The following is a 14782-nucleotide window of genomic DNA, read 5'->3' on the forward strand; positions in this document are numbered from 1 at the left end:
CCCAGAGAAGTTTCTTTCTTCGCCATGGTGAAGAAATACAGAGCGTGCGACGCTTCTTCTTCGCCGAGGCAAAGTCTGCACTCCCAAAATTCTGCAAGACTTCACCAAAATCAGGGCATCCAGACCATTCTAACAACTTAAATAACATGTCCATTTAACTTAGGCCAATAAATAGAATTTAAAAGCAAATGAACATGAAGATGTACCTTAAAGTGGATGTTACATCACCCAAGCCCAAAGGTAACTCAAAAATCAATTTCATTTTCATTATCAACTCTCACACATCAATCATTCCAAAAACCCATTAATCTCAAAACCCGGATGAGCACATGCACAAACTTCACAAACAAAGAATTGATCTCAAAATTTAAAAAATATAATATAATGTATAGAATCAAATTCCATAGGCTCACTTTTCAAACTACTCTCCACTAATGTAGAATGATCACACTACAATTCTCATTTACTTTCTCTTTTATAAACTCTCTATTTTCTCTTTCTCATAACTCTTTTCTACTAACTCTCTTTTGTAAGTCACGACCTTATCTTACCGGAGGCACGGCCGGGACTCGCTCCCGCTCTCCGTGACTTCTACTCATTCTAGCCAATCGAACTCGGTTATGCATGGATTTGGAACCTTTGGCCATGTGAGAATAACTCTCTCTCTCAGGTACTCTCGGGTATAGCCCTCATCCGCATGTACTCTCACGAGCCACACCACTTCTCTCTCTTATGCTCATGCCGCTCTCTCAATGCGGCATACATGCGGGAATACTCTACCCTCACTCATAGGTTCCCTATCGCACAACCTACTCTATTCTCTTGTTTAGCACTACTTTCTCTTTGTTCTCTAGTGCTCATTCTCTCTTTCTCTCTATTCTTAGAGTAGTTCAAACTCAATTTCTCTACTCTTTCTCAAACTAACACTCATAGTGTAGCTTTTACTCCAAAATCTCTACTTTCTCTCAAGCTATAACTCAATTCACAATTAAGGCATATGGATGGTTTATGCTCAATAATGAAATTAGGAAATGTCAATATGCAATGTAGCAAGAATTAAGGTTCAAAATTCATGCTCATATTTCTCTTAGACATTTCATCAAACAATTCATGTGCATGCAAAATCTCAACTATAATTACTACTCTATTACATTCTCTAGCCATCCAAATTGGGAGAAAACTCCCTCAAATAACTAGAAACCCTATCAAAGAAACACTTCCAAATAGGTTTACAACAAACTCTCTCCAGCTTCATCTATCAACCCAACTCAACATCATAGAAGTTCAACACTTCTCATACCCAACATAATCAATAAGAAATAATTACTAATCTTATCTCATCTCATCTCAACAACATTAAACCTACACAATCTCTACTCAAATGAATTCTTAAACCTCAACTTAAATTGGATTTACTTACCTTGTGCAAAAGTGACTTCTCTAGCACTTTTCCTTTCCCTTGTTGTCTTGTCTTCTCTATACAACTCAAAACAACAACAACAACAATAACCAAATAAGACTTCAATACAACCTTAGCAAAACTCACATCTAAAGCAAGAATACTTACCTTAGGATGCTTTAGATGAAATCTCTACTCAAAATTACTCAAAAGCTCTCTTAAATCCCTTAGAAATCTTGGAATAATTGAAAGCAAAAATTGAAAGAATTGAGAGAATGGATATGGCGGTGGAGAAGAATGAAATGAAGGGTTTATTACACTTAACCCTTTTTAGCTCATGAGAAAATCATCACTTCCCAACTTTGCCCTTGCTCTTTCTTGAAAATTCCATCTATATCCTTTGATTCATTACACTCATACCCCCATACTAACCTATTCTCCATGTAATTTCCTTGCATTTCACTCCCCACTTTTCCTGCTAATTAGGGGTAGAATAGTCATTTAATCCTTATGGAGAAATATCTAGAAACTTCATTAAACTTTTCAACTGGCCCTTCGCCGCGGCGAAGAAACTTTCGTCGCTCCGGCGCAAAAATACAGAGTCGACACCGCCTTACTCAAAGCCAACGTCGCCGCAGCGAAGACTATTCTTTGCCCCGGCGAAGATTGCAAATCTAAAATTCCTCAAATCTCAACCAATTTCAAGGCAAACACTCAACCAACTCAATATACAAACTCAATTAAAGCTGAATCAATAAACATTTAAGCAAAACAGCAAATCTTAAGTACGTACCTCAAGTGGAGCGTTATAGAAAATCAAGGCTAAATGTGTTTAATAATGGCTCAAAGGGGTAACTAGCAATAATTTAAATAAAGGGTTGGCTTGAAAGGCTCAAACGATCCAAAGATAGCCTAAATCATATCCTAAGTAAGGTGCATTCTAGGATTTCGCATCAAGTAGTTATCAAGTGAGTTCTAGAATTTGTTGAGATCACAAAAATGTCTATAAAAATTCATACATAACAAACATCACTAAGCCTTAAGACTAACCAACCAAATCATACCATATAGCATGAGAGTCTCAAACTAGATGAAACTAATTATTCAAAATTACCCTTAAACCTAAGCAACATTTAGCATCTTCTAAATATTACATGTTATCACAATTATAATCATATCATTGACATACAAGTTAATTCGAAAAACTAAGCAAAACAATTTAATCCTAAAATCATGCAAAAACTAAAATAAAAAAATTCACCCAAATTCGTAAATTTAACAAAACTAAATAGGAATAGGAACCTTCCCTCACCCCCAACCTAATATCTACATTGTCCCCAATGTAGCAAAAGGAAAAGAGAAGGAAAAGAAAAGTTACCCTCCTTTTTAATATTGAAGTGTGAAGACACGTGAAAGTACGATCACCACTCTTGTTTCGCTCCATCAACTGTATCAAATTCTATCAAAACAAAGAAACTCGTAGTGTACATCATTGGCCACACACATCACTAGTCAAATATAGGAATTAGAGTAACAAAACACAAACTAAACGAAATCTTAAAAAAAAAAAGAAAATGAAAATGGAAAAGAAAATGAAAATAAGATAAAAAATCAATGGGTTGCCTCCCATATAGCGCTTGGTTTAACGTCCTTAGCCCGACGTCATCACTTTCTCAACCATATTCTCCCTTGTATTTAAAGTGTTGCGGAGCAGGTCTAAGCTTCAAAGTAGGATCCTGCACAATGAATGGTAGAAGCTTCTCATTAGATAAGGGAAGAGAAATATAAGAAAGAGCATACCTTGGATTTTTCTTTGGAAGAAAATTAAGCAATGCGATAATCGCTTCTATTTCCTTTCCTATGGCAATGTCTTCTTTAGACTTTCTAGGTTCCTCGGCCACCCAACCATCCCATATTGCAACATCCAATGGATCTTCACTCTTAGGATCGAACATTTGCCTAAGTGATTGTTTTGCTTCTTTGGAGTCAATAGCCCTATCTCCCTTATTATTGGGTTTTTTCGCTCCATCTTGAATAAACTCATCTTTAGTTTCGTCAGCGTTGATTGGTTTCATATGAGCTTCTTCAAGTTGCTTCCCACTTTTCACTATTACAGCACTAACATTCTCCCTAGAGTTGATCACAGGTTCTTGCGCCTCTAGTCTTCCAATGGTAGTAGCCAATAGACTAACTTGGCTCTCCAAATTCTTGATTGACATTTTTGTTTCTTGTTGGAACTTGAGATTGTCTTACTGAAATTGAAGAGAGCTAGTTGCTAATGAGTTTACCAAGTCCTCCAAAGACTTACCTTGAGGTTGGGAAACATTTTGGGGTCTTGCTTGGTACGGTTGTGGAGCTCGTGGGTAAGGAAAACCAGGTGGATTATTAGTGACAGCAGCTTGTTGATTTCCTCCATAGCTAAGATTAGGGTGATCCCTCCATCCTAGATTATAGGTATTGGAGAATGGATCATACCTTTGCCTTTGTTGTCCTTGGTATCCTCCCATGGCATTTACTTGTTCTGCATTTGTCTCTTGAAGGGTAGGACACATATCGGTAGGATGTCCCACATTGGAGCAAATTCCACATTCTTCACTTGTCCAATTGCAATTTCTTGCACAAGTGCAGTCAAATTATTCAATTGTTGCTCAAGATTATTGGATATCCCTACTTCATTTACCTTCCTTGGTGGTGGATCGGATCGAGTACCAAATTGTTAAGAGTTTGCCGCCACGGTTGCAATTAAGTTCCTTGCTTCTGTAGGAGTTTTATCAACTAACGCACCTTCACTTGTTGCATCTATCATGCTCCTCTCCATTGGCATCAATCCCTTATAAAAATATTGGAGAAGTAATTGCTCACTTATTTGATGATGCGGACAACTTGCACACAATTTCTTAAACCTTTCCCAATATTCATATAAGTTTTCCCCATTGTATTACCGAATCCCACAAATTTCTTTCCTAATGAGTGTGGCTCAAGATGTTGGAAAATACTTCTCCAGGAACAACCTCTTCATCTCATTCCAAGTAGTTATGGTCCCGGATGGTAGGTAATAAAGCCATTCCTTAGTGCTATCTGCTAAAGAAAATGGGAACGCCCTTAACTTCACTTGTTCCTCCGTTGTTCCATCTGGTTTCATACTCGAGCACACCACATGGAACTCCTTAAGGTGCTTGTTTGGATCCTCTCCCACTAAACCTCTGAAAATTGGTGGAAGATGAATCATCTCAGATTTAAGCTCAAAAGCTCCCCGTGTCGTATCATTGTATCGAATGCATAAAGGTTATTGGTCAACGGTTGGTTCAACCATCTCTTTGAGAGTTAGATTAGCCATTTCCTCTTGATCAGAAAAATAAGAAGAATCACTTGTGAGTGGAAGATCGGTATGGATTGCTTGATCGAGAGTTGATCTATGCAAAGGTTGTTTCGAATGAGTAATAGGTAGATTTAGATCAGAATGCAAATTCGATCTCAAATTGTATCGCGAGCTCATTCACCATAAACACCTACAACTAAAAAACAAAGAACAAATAAAAATTGAAAAATAAACAAAAATTAAACAAATAATTAAGTTAATGAAAATCCCCGGCGACACGGTGCCAAAAATTGATGCGTGCAAATGCAACACCTAATTTTACCTCACTAAATTCTAATGCAAAGTCGTGTACTAGCAAAGAGTAAGTAAGGGCCTTTCCCGTAGAGGATTTGTGAACTCAATTAATTATCTACTTCAAATAGGGTTTGTCACGAATTATAAAAACTCAACAAAAACTATCAAGCTAAAATTAAACAAAGTAAAACAATGAAACAATCATGAAAGAGATAAATAAGAGAAACTAGATTGACGGTTTATTCGCCACCACTAGACATGAATTACATATAATAAAAGCACTCTTTAACTTTCTACCCTCTTTATCACATTAGCTCATAAAATACCAAACGTTGATAAGTTCTATCTCTCCTTACTGAGTCGTTGGATTAGACACGGTCATAACCCAATTCCCTATTTATTAGATAACCTAGGATACGATCTCTAGATTCAAAGTAATAAAAGCATTAAGTTGCGAGAGACCTACTGAATCAAGGCTAAACTCATATGGTCGATTTAGTTATCTTGAGTGATTACCCCCCATGTATGCAGGCATACACTTTACCACTAGTTATTTAGGTTAATAAAGTGATTTTCTACTAAACAACCTAAATTGGCATTAATAAATTAATCCTAACTATTTAATTGCGCACTTAAACAATTAAGACAATTTATCTAAACCCTATTCCCAACAAAATAATCACATAACCAAAAGGGATCAAAAGATAAATAGATGCAGATTTTATTAATCACAAGACATGTCTAGGGTTTTGAAAACACCCTCAATCACAAAAGAATTAGTTCTTCATGAATGAATATGAGAACATCATTGTATTATTCATAACAAATAATAATAACAAAGAAGAAGGAAAACTTAGTGAAACTTGGTTGGATTAATGAAGTTGATGATGATCTCCTCCAATTCTTCTTCTCCAAGCCTTCTTTAATCTCCCTTTTTCTTCAGTTCTTGAATATCTTTGTTCTCTCTTTTTTTTACCTCAAAAATAATTCCCCTAAAATAATGCTAAAAGACTTCTATTTATATCCCACAAGGGTTAGGGTTTTGTTTTCCTTAATTCTAGTTAGTTTAGGACTCCTAAAACCCTATTTTCCTAGTCAAAAACGGAGGAAAAGTTCCCAGCTGTCATGACTGTGCCGCGGCATTGTGCTATGGCACAGTAGCTATTGGAAAAAGTGTGCCGCAGCATAGCAGCTGCTGGTCTTCTTCCCGCATCATTCCACTGTTCTTCAGAGATGGTGATTTGTGAACTCGATAACGATGAAATTTGGAAAAGTGGTAAACATATGAAATATAGCCCTTTGAATCAGCTTTCCAACAGTCTAAGAATCGTCGTAATCTAAGTTTTAAAGTTCAAGACATTCTCAAGCTGGGATGTAATCTAGAATCTTCTTTTTACTTCAACTTCCATAACTTCTTCAATTCAACTCCGATTCTCGATCCATTTGTTTCCAATCGTCAAAAATTCTCTCGCCAACATTATCTCTCATCTGAATATTATTTCTGAGCCTTATTTCCTGAAAACACAACAAAAGTACCCGTGATCCCGAAAAGTACGTTTATGAAAAATTAAGTTAATTCATGCGAATTAATCCTAATTTCCCACAAATGATACCTATAAACCACTAAGTATAAGTGTATTTTCAAGCACTTATCACCTCGTCAGAACTTTTGAACATGCTGAGGATTGTAGAGTAGGACTTGAAAAAGTCCAAGCATGTTTTACTGGTTGCTGCCAGTAAAGTAAAGGGTAACGGCAAGCCCAAGGCCAAGCCCAAACCTAAGCCCAAGCCCAAGCCCAAGCCCAAGCCCAAGCCCAAGCCCAAGCCCAAGCCTAAGCCCAAAGGATAGGTTGCTCTTAGGCCTGAGAGTGGCATAGGGAAGGGCAACGTAGTCTGCTTCTTTTATGGCAAGCCTGTTACTGGAGGAAACATTGCAAGGCTTTCCTTGCAAGCAAGAAGAAGTCAGATGCTACGACTTCAGGTATGTTTATGATTGAGATTGAATTCTCTTCCTCAACATCTTGGGTCATTGAAACAGGATGTGGTACTCACATTTGCACTGATGTGTAGGGACTAAGGCAGAGTAGAGTGCTCGCCAAGGGAGAGGTGGACCTACAAGTTGGAAATGGAGCACATTTGGCTGCATTGGCTGTAGGGACTTACTGTTTATCTTTGCCTATGGGCTTGTTGTTGGAACTACATAACTGTTATCATGTACCTTCTATTTCTAGAAATATTATTTCAGTAACCGCTTTGGATAATATGGGGTATCATTTTGAGATATCTAATCGATTGTTGTCCTTTAGTTTGAATGGTATTCTATTTGGAATTGCAAGGTTATATAATGGATTATATGTTCTTGACTTAAACAATAAAGATATTCTCAATATTGAAACCAAGAAAGCTAAACATAGCAATCAAAACTAGACATATCTCTAGCATTGTAAATTGTGTCATGTTAATAAGACCCGCATTGCAAAACTTCAAAGCGATGGAGTTTGGACCCTTTTGACTTTCAGTCATTTGAGGTATGCTAGTCATGCCTGTTAGGCAAGATGACCAAGTCTCCTTTCACAAGACAAGGTGAAAGGGCTACTGAGCTATTAGGCATCATCCATAGTGATGTATATGGTCCATTAACAGTTGAGGCCAGAGGTGGATATTCACACTTTATCACATTTACTGATGATTTAAGTAGATATGGTTATGTCTACCTTATGAGACATAAATCTGAAGCCTTTGATAAATTCAAGGAATTTAGGAATGAAGTATAGAATATGTTGGGCAAAAGTATAAAAGCTCTTCGGTCGGATCAAAGAGGTGAATACTTTTACCCAACATTTTCAGAGTACCTGAGGAAATATGGGATAGTATCAAAACTCACCCCTCCTCATACACGAGTTTTGGACCCTTTTGACTTTCAGTCATTTGAGGTATGCGAGTCATGCCTGTTAGGCAAGATGACCAAGTCTCCTTGCACAAGACAAAGTGAAAGGGTTACTGAGCTGTTAGGCATTATCCATAGTGATGTATATGGTCCACTAACAGTTGAGGCCAGAGGTGGATATTTATACTTTATCACATTTACTGATGATTTCAGTAGATATGGTTATGTGTACCTTATGAGACATAAATCTGAAGACTTTGATAAATTCAAGGAATTCAGGAATGAAGTACAGAAGATGTTGGGCAAAAGTATTAAAGCTCTTCGGTCGGATCGAGGAGATGAATACTTAAGCTCAGGGTTTTCAGAGTACCTAAAGGAATGTGGGATAGTATCACCACTCACCCCTCCTTATACACGAGTTTTGGACCCTTTTGACTTTCAGTCATTTGAGGTATGCGAGTCATGCCTGTTAGGCAAGATGACCAAGTCTCCTTTCACAAGACAAGGTGAAAGGGCTATTGAGCTGTTAGGCATCATCCATTGTGATGTATGTGGTCCACTAACAGTTGAGGCCGGAGGTGGATATTCATACTTTATCACATTTACTTATGATTTCAGTAGATATGGTTATGTCTACCTTATGAGACATAAATCTGAGGCCTTTGATAAATTCAAGGAATTCAGGAATGAAGTACAGAATATGTTGGGCAAAAGTATTAAAGCTCTTCGGTCTGATTTAGGAGGTGAATACTTAAGCTTAGGATTTTCAGAGTACCTGAAGGAATGTGGGATAGTATCACAACTCACCCCTTCTTATACACCCCAACACAATGGAGTGTCAGAAAGAAGGAACAGGACCTTACTTGGCATGGTTAGGTCCATGATAAGTTTTAGTGATTTACCTACATTGTTCTGGGGTTATGCCCTACAGACTGCGACTCACGTTTTGAACCATGTGCCGTCAAAGTTCGTGGATAAGACTCCATATGAGCTATGGAGTGGGCAAAAGCCTAACTTGTGTTATCTAAGGATTTGGGGTTGCGAAGCTTATGTTAAGAAATGGACTTCGAACAAGCTGGGCCCAAAATCCTGTAAATGTATATTTGTGGGGTATCCAAAGGGGACCAAAGGATACTACTTCAACCACCCAGAAGAGTGCAAAATTTTTTTTGCTCGATTTGGTGTCTTCCTAGATAAGGAATATTTTCTAAGAAGTACTAGTGGGAGAAAAGTAGAACTGGATGAAATTCTAGAACCATAAGATATAGTAGACGAAGGACGGATGATGTGCCATAGGAAGTGGTTGAGCATCATGAGGAGGTTAGTCCACAACTAGTGGATCAAAGTGAACCACCTCAGGTAGCATAGGAGCTATGTAGATATGGAAGAGTATGCCATGAGCCCGAGAGATACGGTTATCTCGTGACACAATATGGTGACGTACTAGTCCACCAAGACGATGAACCCAGAACCTACGAAGACGCTATATCGGACCCAGATTCCGTTAAATGGCTTAAAGCCATGAAATCTGAGATGGACTCCATGTACCAGAACCAAGTATGGTCTTTGGTGGAACCACCTGAAGGGGTAAAACCCATAAGGTGTAAATGAGTCTTCAAGAAGAAGACTGACATGGATGGCAAAATGCATACTTATAAGGAACGACTAGTTGCCAAAGGTTTCAAATAAGTTCATGGCGTTGACTATGAAGAAACCTTTTCGCCGGTTGCCATGATTAAATCCATCTGGATTATGCTTGCGATTGCTGCGTATCATGACTATGAGATTTGGCAAATGGATGTCAAAACATCTTTCCTGAACGGAAACCTTGAAGAGGATGTGTATATGACACAACCCGATGGTTTCGTTCTTGATGGGCGAGCTAATAGGGTATGCAAGTTGCGAAGATCTATATATGGACTCAAGCAAGCTTCAAGGAGTTGGAACATTCGTTTTGATGAAGCCATAAAAGAATTCCATTTTATCAAGAATGAAGATGAGCCCTATGTTTACAAGAAAATGAGTAGGAGCGCAGTAGTATTCCTAGTGTTGTATGTCGATGACATACTTCTGATCAGGAATGATATACCAAACTTGCAGTCGGTAAAGACTTGGTTATCCAAGAGCTTCTCCATGAAGGACTTAGGGGATGCAACCTACATCCTTGGAATAAAGATCTATCATGATAGATCACATAGATTGCTTGGCCTAAGTCAGAGTGCATATATTGATAAAGTACTGAAAATATTCAGTATGGAAGAATCCAAGAAGGGATTTCTTTCGATGTCACATGGTGTTTATCTCTCTAAGGAATGATGTCCTAGAACACAAGATGAGAGAGATATGATGAAGAGGATCCCATATGCATCAGCAATTGGATCCATCATGTTTGCCATGCTATGTACTCGGATTGATGTCTCATGTGCTTTGAGCACTTGTAGTAGATATCAATCGGATCTAGGTGAGCATCACTTGATGGCTTTCAAGAATATTCTTAAGTACCTAAAGATGACTAAGGATATGTTATTGGTTTATAGAGGGGAAGATGAGCTCACTATAAGAAGATATAGTGATGCTAGTTTCCAAACGGGCAAAGATGATTATCGATCGCAATTAGGGTTTGTATTTTGTCTCAATGGGGGTACAGTGAGTTGGAAGAGCTCCAAGCAAAGCATTGTAGCTGATTCTACAATGGAGACTAAGTATATTGCATTGTTAGATGCGGCCAAGGAGGCAGTCTGGATTAAGAAGTTCGTTCCTGAACTTGGTGTGGTTCCCATGATTGTTGATCCTATGGACATCTATTGTGACAACAATGGAGCAATTGCTTAAGACAGGGAACCACAGTCTCATCAAAAGTCCAAACACATACTCAAACAATTCCATCTCATCAGAGAGATAGTTGAGAGGAAAGATGTGCAGATCAGTAAAGTGCATACTGATGACAATCTTGCAAATCCACTGACAAAGCCTCTGTCGCAGCAAAAGCATGAAAGGCACTTGAGATCGTTTGGTATTAAATACATGAATGATTGGCTATAGTGCAAGTGGGAGATTGTTAGAGTAGATGCCTTAAAGCCAATCAATTATTGTAGAATTGACTCTTTGTAATAATGTTCATTAATCAATAAAAGGCATTTTATTCTATATCGCGTAAATCATTATTATTGCAATATGTATTGATATATGTCCTTAGAATGGTAGAACCGTGACGAGGGTATCAAGTGTTTCAAATCTTGATAGTGAGAACCCTATGAGCACATATGGTGGCCATTCTAGAAACGTCCGTAGCCCCAGTATTATTCTGAAGTAAGGGCACAGATAATACGGTAAGGCTATCATAGTGTTGAATGACTCTGTCGAAAGGCAGTGACTAATCTCACTTGTCAAGGTTGTTTGGTGACAACCTGGTGCAACACATGGGTGCTTCCTGTAGGCGAATACACCACAGCAAGTTCACTAGACTGACCCACCAGAGGATTCCATATGGATGGTAAACCCAGTGTCTATGGACCAAATCCTCTAACGAATGGTGGTGCATGTGATCCTTAGACTTGAGATCACCCTTGTGCACCAATTGGTGCAGTTTGACACTAGCCTAACGCAGTTCTATTCAGAGATGTCAATACGGTGGTGATTGGCTACATCAAGGAGTGTATCAAGACTATGGTGGATAGATAGAGGATTCATCACTCCCGGGTACAGGAGAAGTTATCTCACGGCACAATTCAGTAAATGACAATGACACTAAAACTGTGGCCATAGTGGGATTGAGTTGCTGCTTTATCCAGTTTATAATACAGGTCATTGGTCCAGTAACTAAATACACAATATCGAGAGTAACCGAAGGTTGACACTATTTTCCTGGCTTGGTCTTGTCGAGATAACGGATGATGAAAGGATCGAATTGTACGGTAATGATAGTCCGAGAATTATACAGTTTTTATTAGGCTTTTAGGCCGGATTTTAGATACTTTTTAGTTCATTTATGCTTGAATTGCTACTTAATTCTTTACATTTTGTGTTTCAGGCCAAAATGGACATTTTGAGAAAATAATGAGTGAATTGGAGTTTCTGGACTCAGAAGTAAGTGGATCTCAGAAGTTGGGAGAGTTCTGAAGCAGAGTAAAGCATTATGAAGCTTGTTTCCATGGGAGAGCATCGATGATTAAAGCAAAGAAGCAAGCGGAGGGCAATTCAGTATTTCAGAATTCTTCATGAAGATTCGCCGCGGCAAAATTAGTCACGCACAAGAGTTACTTTTACTTCGTCACCGCGGCGAGATTTCTTCTTCGCCATGGTGAAGTCTGCAATTTTTAGTTTCTTTAAAATGCACAATTTCAATTTTAGGCAAAGTCTTAGGTTTTTGGGCAAGGTATAAAAGCAAAACTTTACCATTTTGAGGGGGGATCGTGTTTTCCTTAGTCTGGAGCAGCTTTTTCATCTTCTTAGTTTAGATTTGACGAATTTGTGTTGAAAAGTGAGAAGATTTGGGACTGAATCTGGTGGATTCTTCAACTAGGGGAGATCTCTTGTCTTTTCTCTCATTCTATTATGTTGAACTTTGTGTTTATTGTTTTTCTTGCTTATTGTATTGATTTAGCTATGAACTAACCCATTTTGGGTTAGGGTTTTGATGTAGTTCGGATTCTCATGGATTGAGCAATTGATTTTTATTATTTTCATATGCTATTGCATGGGTTGTGTGGTTATTCTAGATTTATTGCTTTTACTTGATGAACATGATGAGATTGAGAAATGAGTCATGTTAAGCTTCTTGGGTAATCGCCATTGTAGTATTGAATGCTAGAGATAGATTTAAGAATCAATGAAATCAATCTAGGATTCTAGGTGCTTAATGAACTTAGAACTATTAATCTTCAAATTATTGGGTGCGGAAGTTTAATAGGGAAAAGTGGGAAAACATAGCCTAAGAAGGTATGTTTTACAATTTAGAGAATTCGATTTACAATCAATGCATGTGAATATAGAAATAGCATAATATGTAGGTTTAATCCATATAGTCCAAATGAAATCAAAACCCTACCCATTGTTTAAATTGATATTACCTTGTTTCTAATCTTGCTTTCATAATTTAGTTTTGAATATTTAGAAATTTCTATTTTAGTTTTAAGTTTAATTTTCTCCCATTAATCCAAACAAGTTCGATTGCTCCAACTTGAAAACAGTAGAAAACTTAGTGCTTAGCAACCAATCGTTATGGGAACGATACTCACTCATCACTTTATTACTTTGTGCGACTAGTGCCCTTGCTATTTATGCATGTTGTAGTAAATACGCATCAAGTTTTTGGCGCCGTTGCCGAGGATTGAGTTTTGTGTTAACATTAAAATTTTCTTGTGTTAGCTAGATTGGAGCTTTATTTTTGCTTAACTGTTGTGTGTTTAATTTTTGTTATTCTTTTAGTTTGGTTTGTGATCTCACTCTTTCTATTTTTCTGTGTAGTTTATGCAAAGAGCAAGACGTCAGCCAGTGGTTCCTGTTGATCTTGAGATTGAAAGAACCACTCGAAGACTTAACAGAGAAAGAAGAGAAAGAGAGGCCACAGTTGAACCAGAAGTCATAGTTGTAAAGATGGCAGAAAAGAGAACACTAAGGGAGTTTTCAGTACCCTCAATTGATGCTAGTGGGTTGAGTATCACTAGACCAGCAGTACAAGCCAACAACTTTGAGATAAAGCCGGCAATCGTCCAGATGATCCAACAGTCAGTACAGTTCAGGGGAGATTTGAAGGAAGATCCAAATCTACACATTGCCAATTTTCTGGAGATTTGTGATACTTTCAAGTCAAACGGAGTGTCAGATGATGCCATCAGATTGAGACTATTCCTATTTTCATTAAAGGATAAAGCTAAGGGATGGTTAATAGCATTACCAATAGGAACGATTACAATCTGGAATGATTTAGCACAGAAGTTCCTGACCAAATTCTTTCCTCCAGCAAAATCGATAGTTGAGAAATGATATCACATCGTTTCTACACAGAATCATTATATGAGGCTTGGGAGAGATACAAAGAATTACTTAGAAGGTGTCCACATCATGGGTTGCCAGTTTGGATGCAAGTCCAAACATTTTATAATGGATTGATGGTGAATGTGCAAACTATGGTGCATGCAACCTCGGGAGGAGCACTACAGAATAAGACTTCGGAAGAAGCTCACGAGTTGCTTGAGGTTCTGGCAAGCAACAATTATCAAAGACCTAATGAGAGGGTGCAACCAAAGAAATCTATGGGTCTTTATGAAGTTGATGCATATACAGCCATTTCAGCCTAACTGACAGCACTTCAGAAACAGTTGGGAAGTATGAGGGTAAACTCTATTCAAACTCCTCAACTAACTTGTGATTTTTGTGCAGATAATCACTTGAGCAGTGACTGTTAAGTGGGGAACACGTTTGCTTCATCATCGTCATCATCGGAGCAGGTTAACTACTTGGCAAGAAATCAGAGGCAACCAAACAATCCCTATTCCAACACATATAATCCTGGTTGGAGAAATCATCTGAACCTGTCTTGGGGCAATCAGAATCAACAGAACCAACAAAACAATCAATGGAACCAAAGAGCATTGCCAACTAACCAAACAGGGGTGAATAATCAACCAGGAGACCCAAGAGTGACAAAATTGAAGGACATGTTTGGGAAGTTTATGCAAGAGACCATAGGTTTTATGAATGAGATGAGGACGAATTTCAGAAATCAAGGGGCGTCAATTCGAAACTTGGAGGTATAGATGGGGCAGTTAGCTGAAAAGCTAAATGAGAGACCACATGTGTCTTTACCAAGCAAGACAGTGACTAACCCACGTAAGCAAGCAAATGCAATAATTTTGAGGAGTGGGAAAATTTTGGAAGAGGT

General features: G+C 38.1%; 1 non-coding gene across 1 annotated transcript; it reads left to right on the plus strand.

Annotated features, from left to right (window-relative positions):
• The first annotated feature begins 4263 nt into the window (after positions 1-4263).
• LOC116132039 lies at positions 4264-4371 on the plus strand. Its single transcript, XR_004128357.1, has one exon. It is a non-coding gene; the product is annotated as a small nucleolar RNA R71 (small nucleolar RNA).
• The last annotated feature ends 10411 nt before the right edge of the window (positions 4372-14782 follow it).

Source organism: Pistacia vera, unplaced genomic scaffold (assembly GCF_008641045.1).
Source record: "Pistacia vera cultivar Batoury unplaced genomic scaffold, PisVer_v2 Contig247, whole genome shotgun sequence".
NCBI lineage: Eukaryota > Viridiplantae > Streptophyta > Magnoliopsida > Sapindales > Anacardiaceae > Pistacia > Pistacia vera.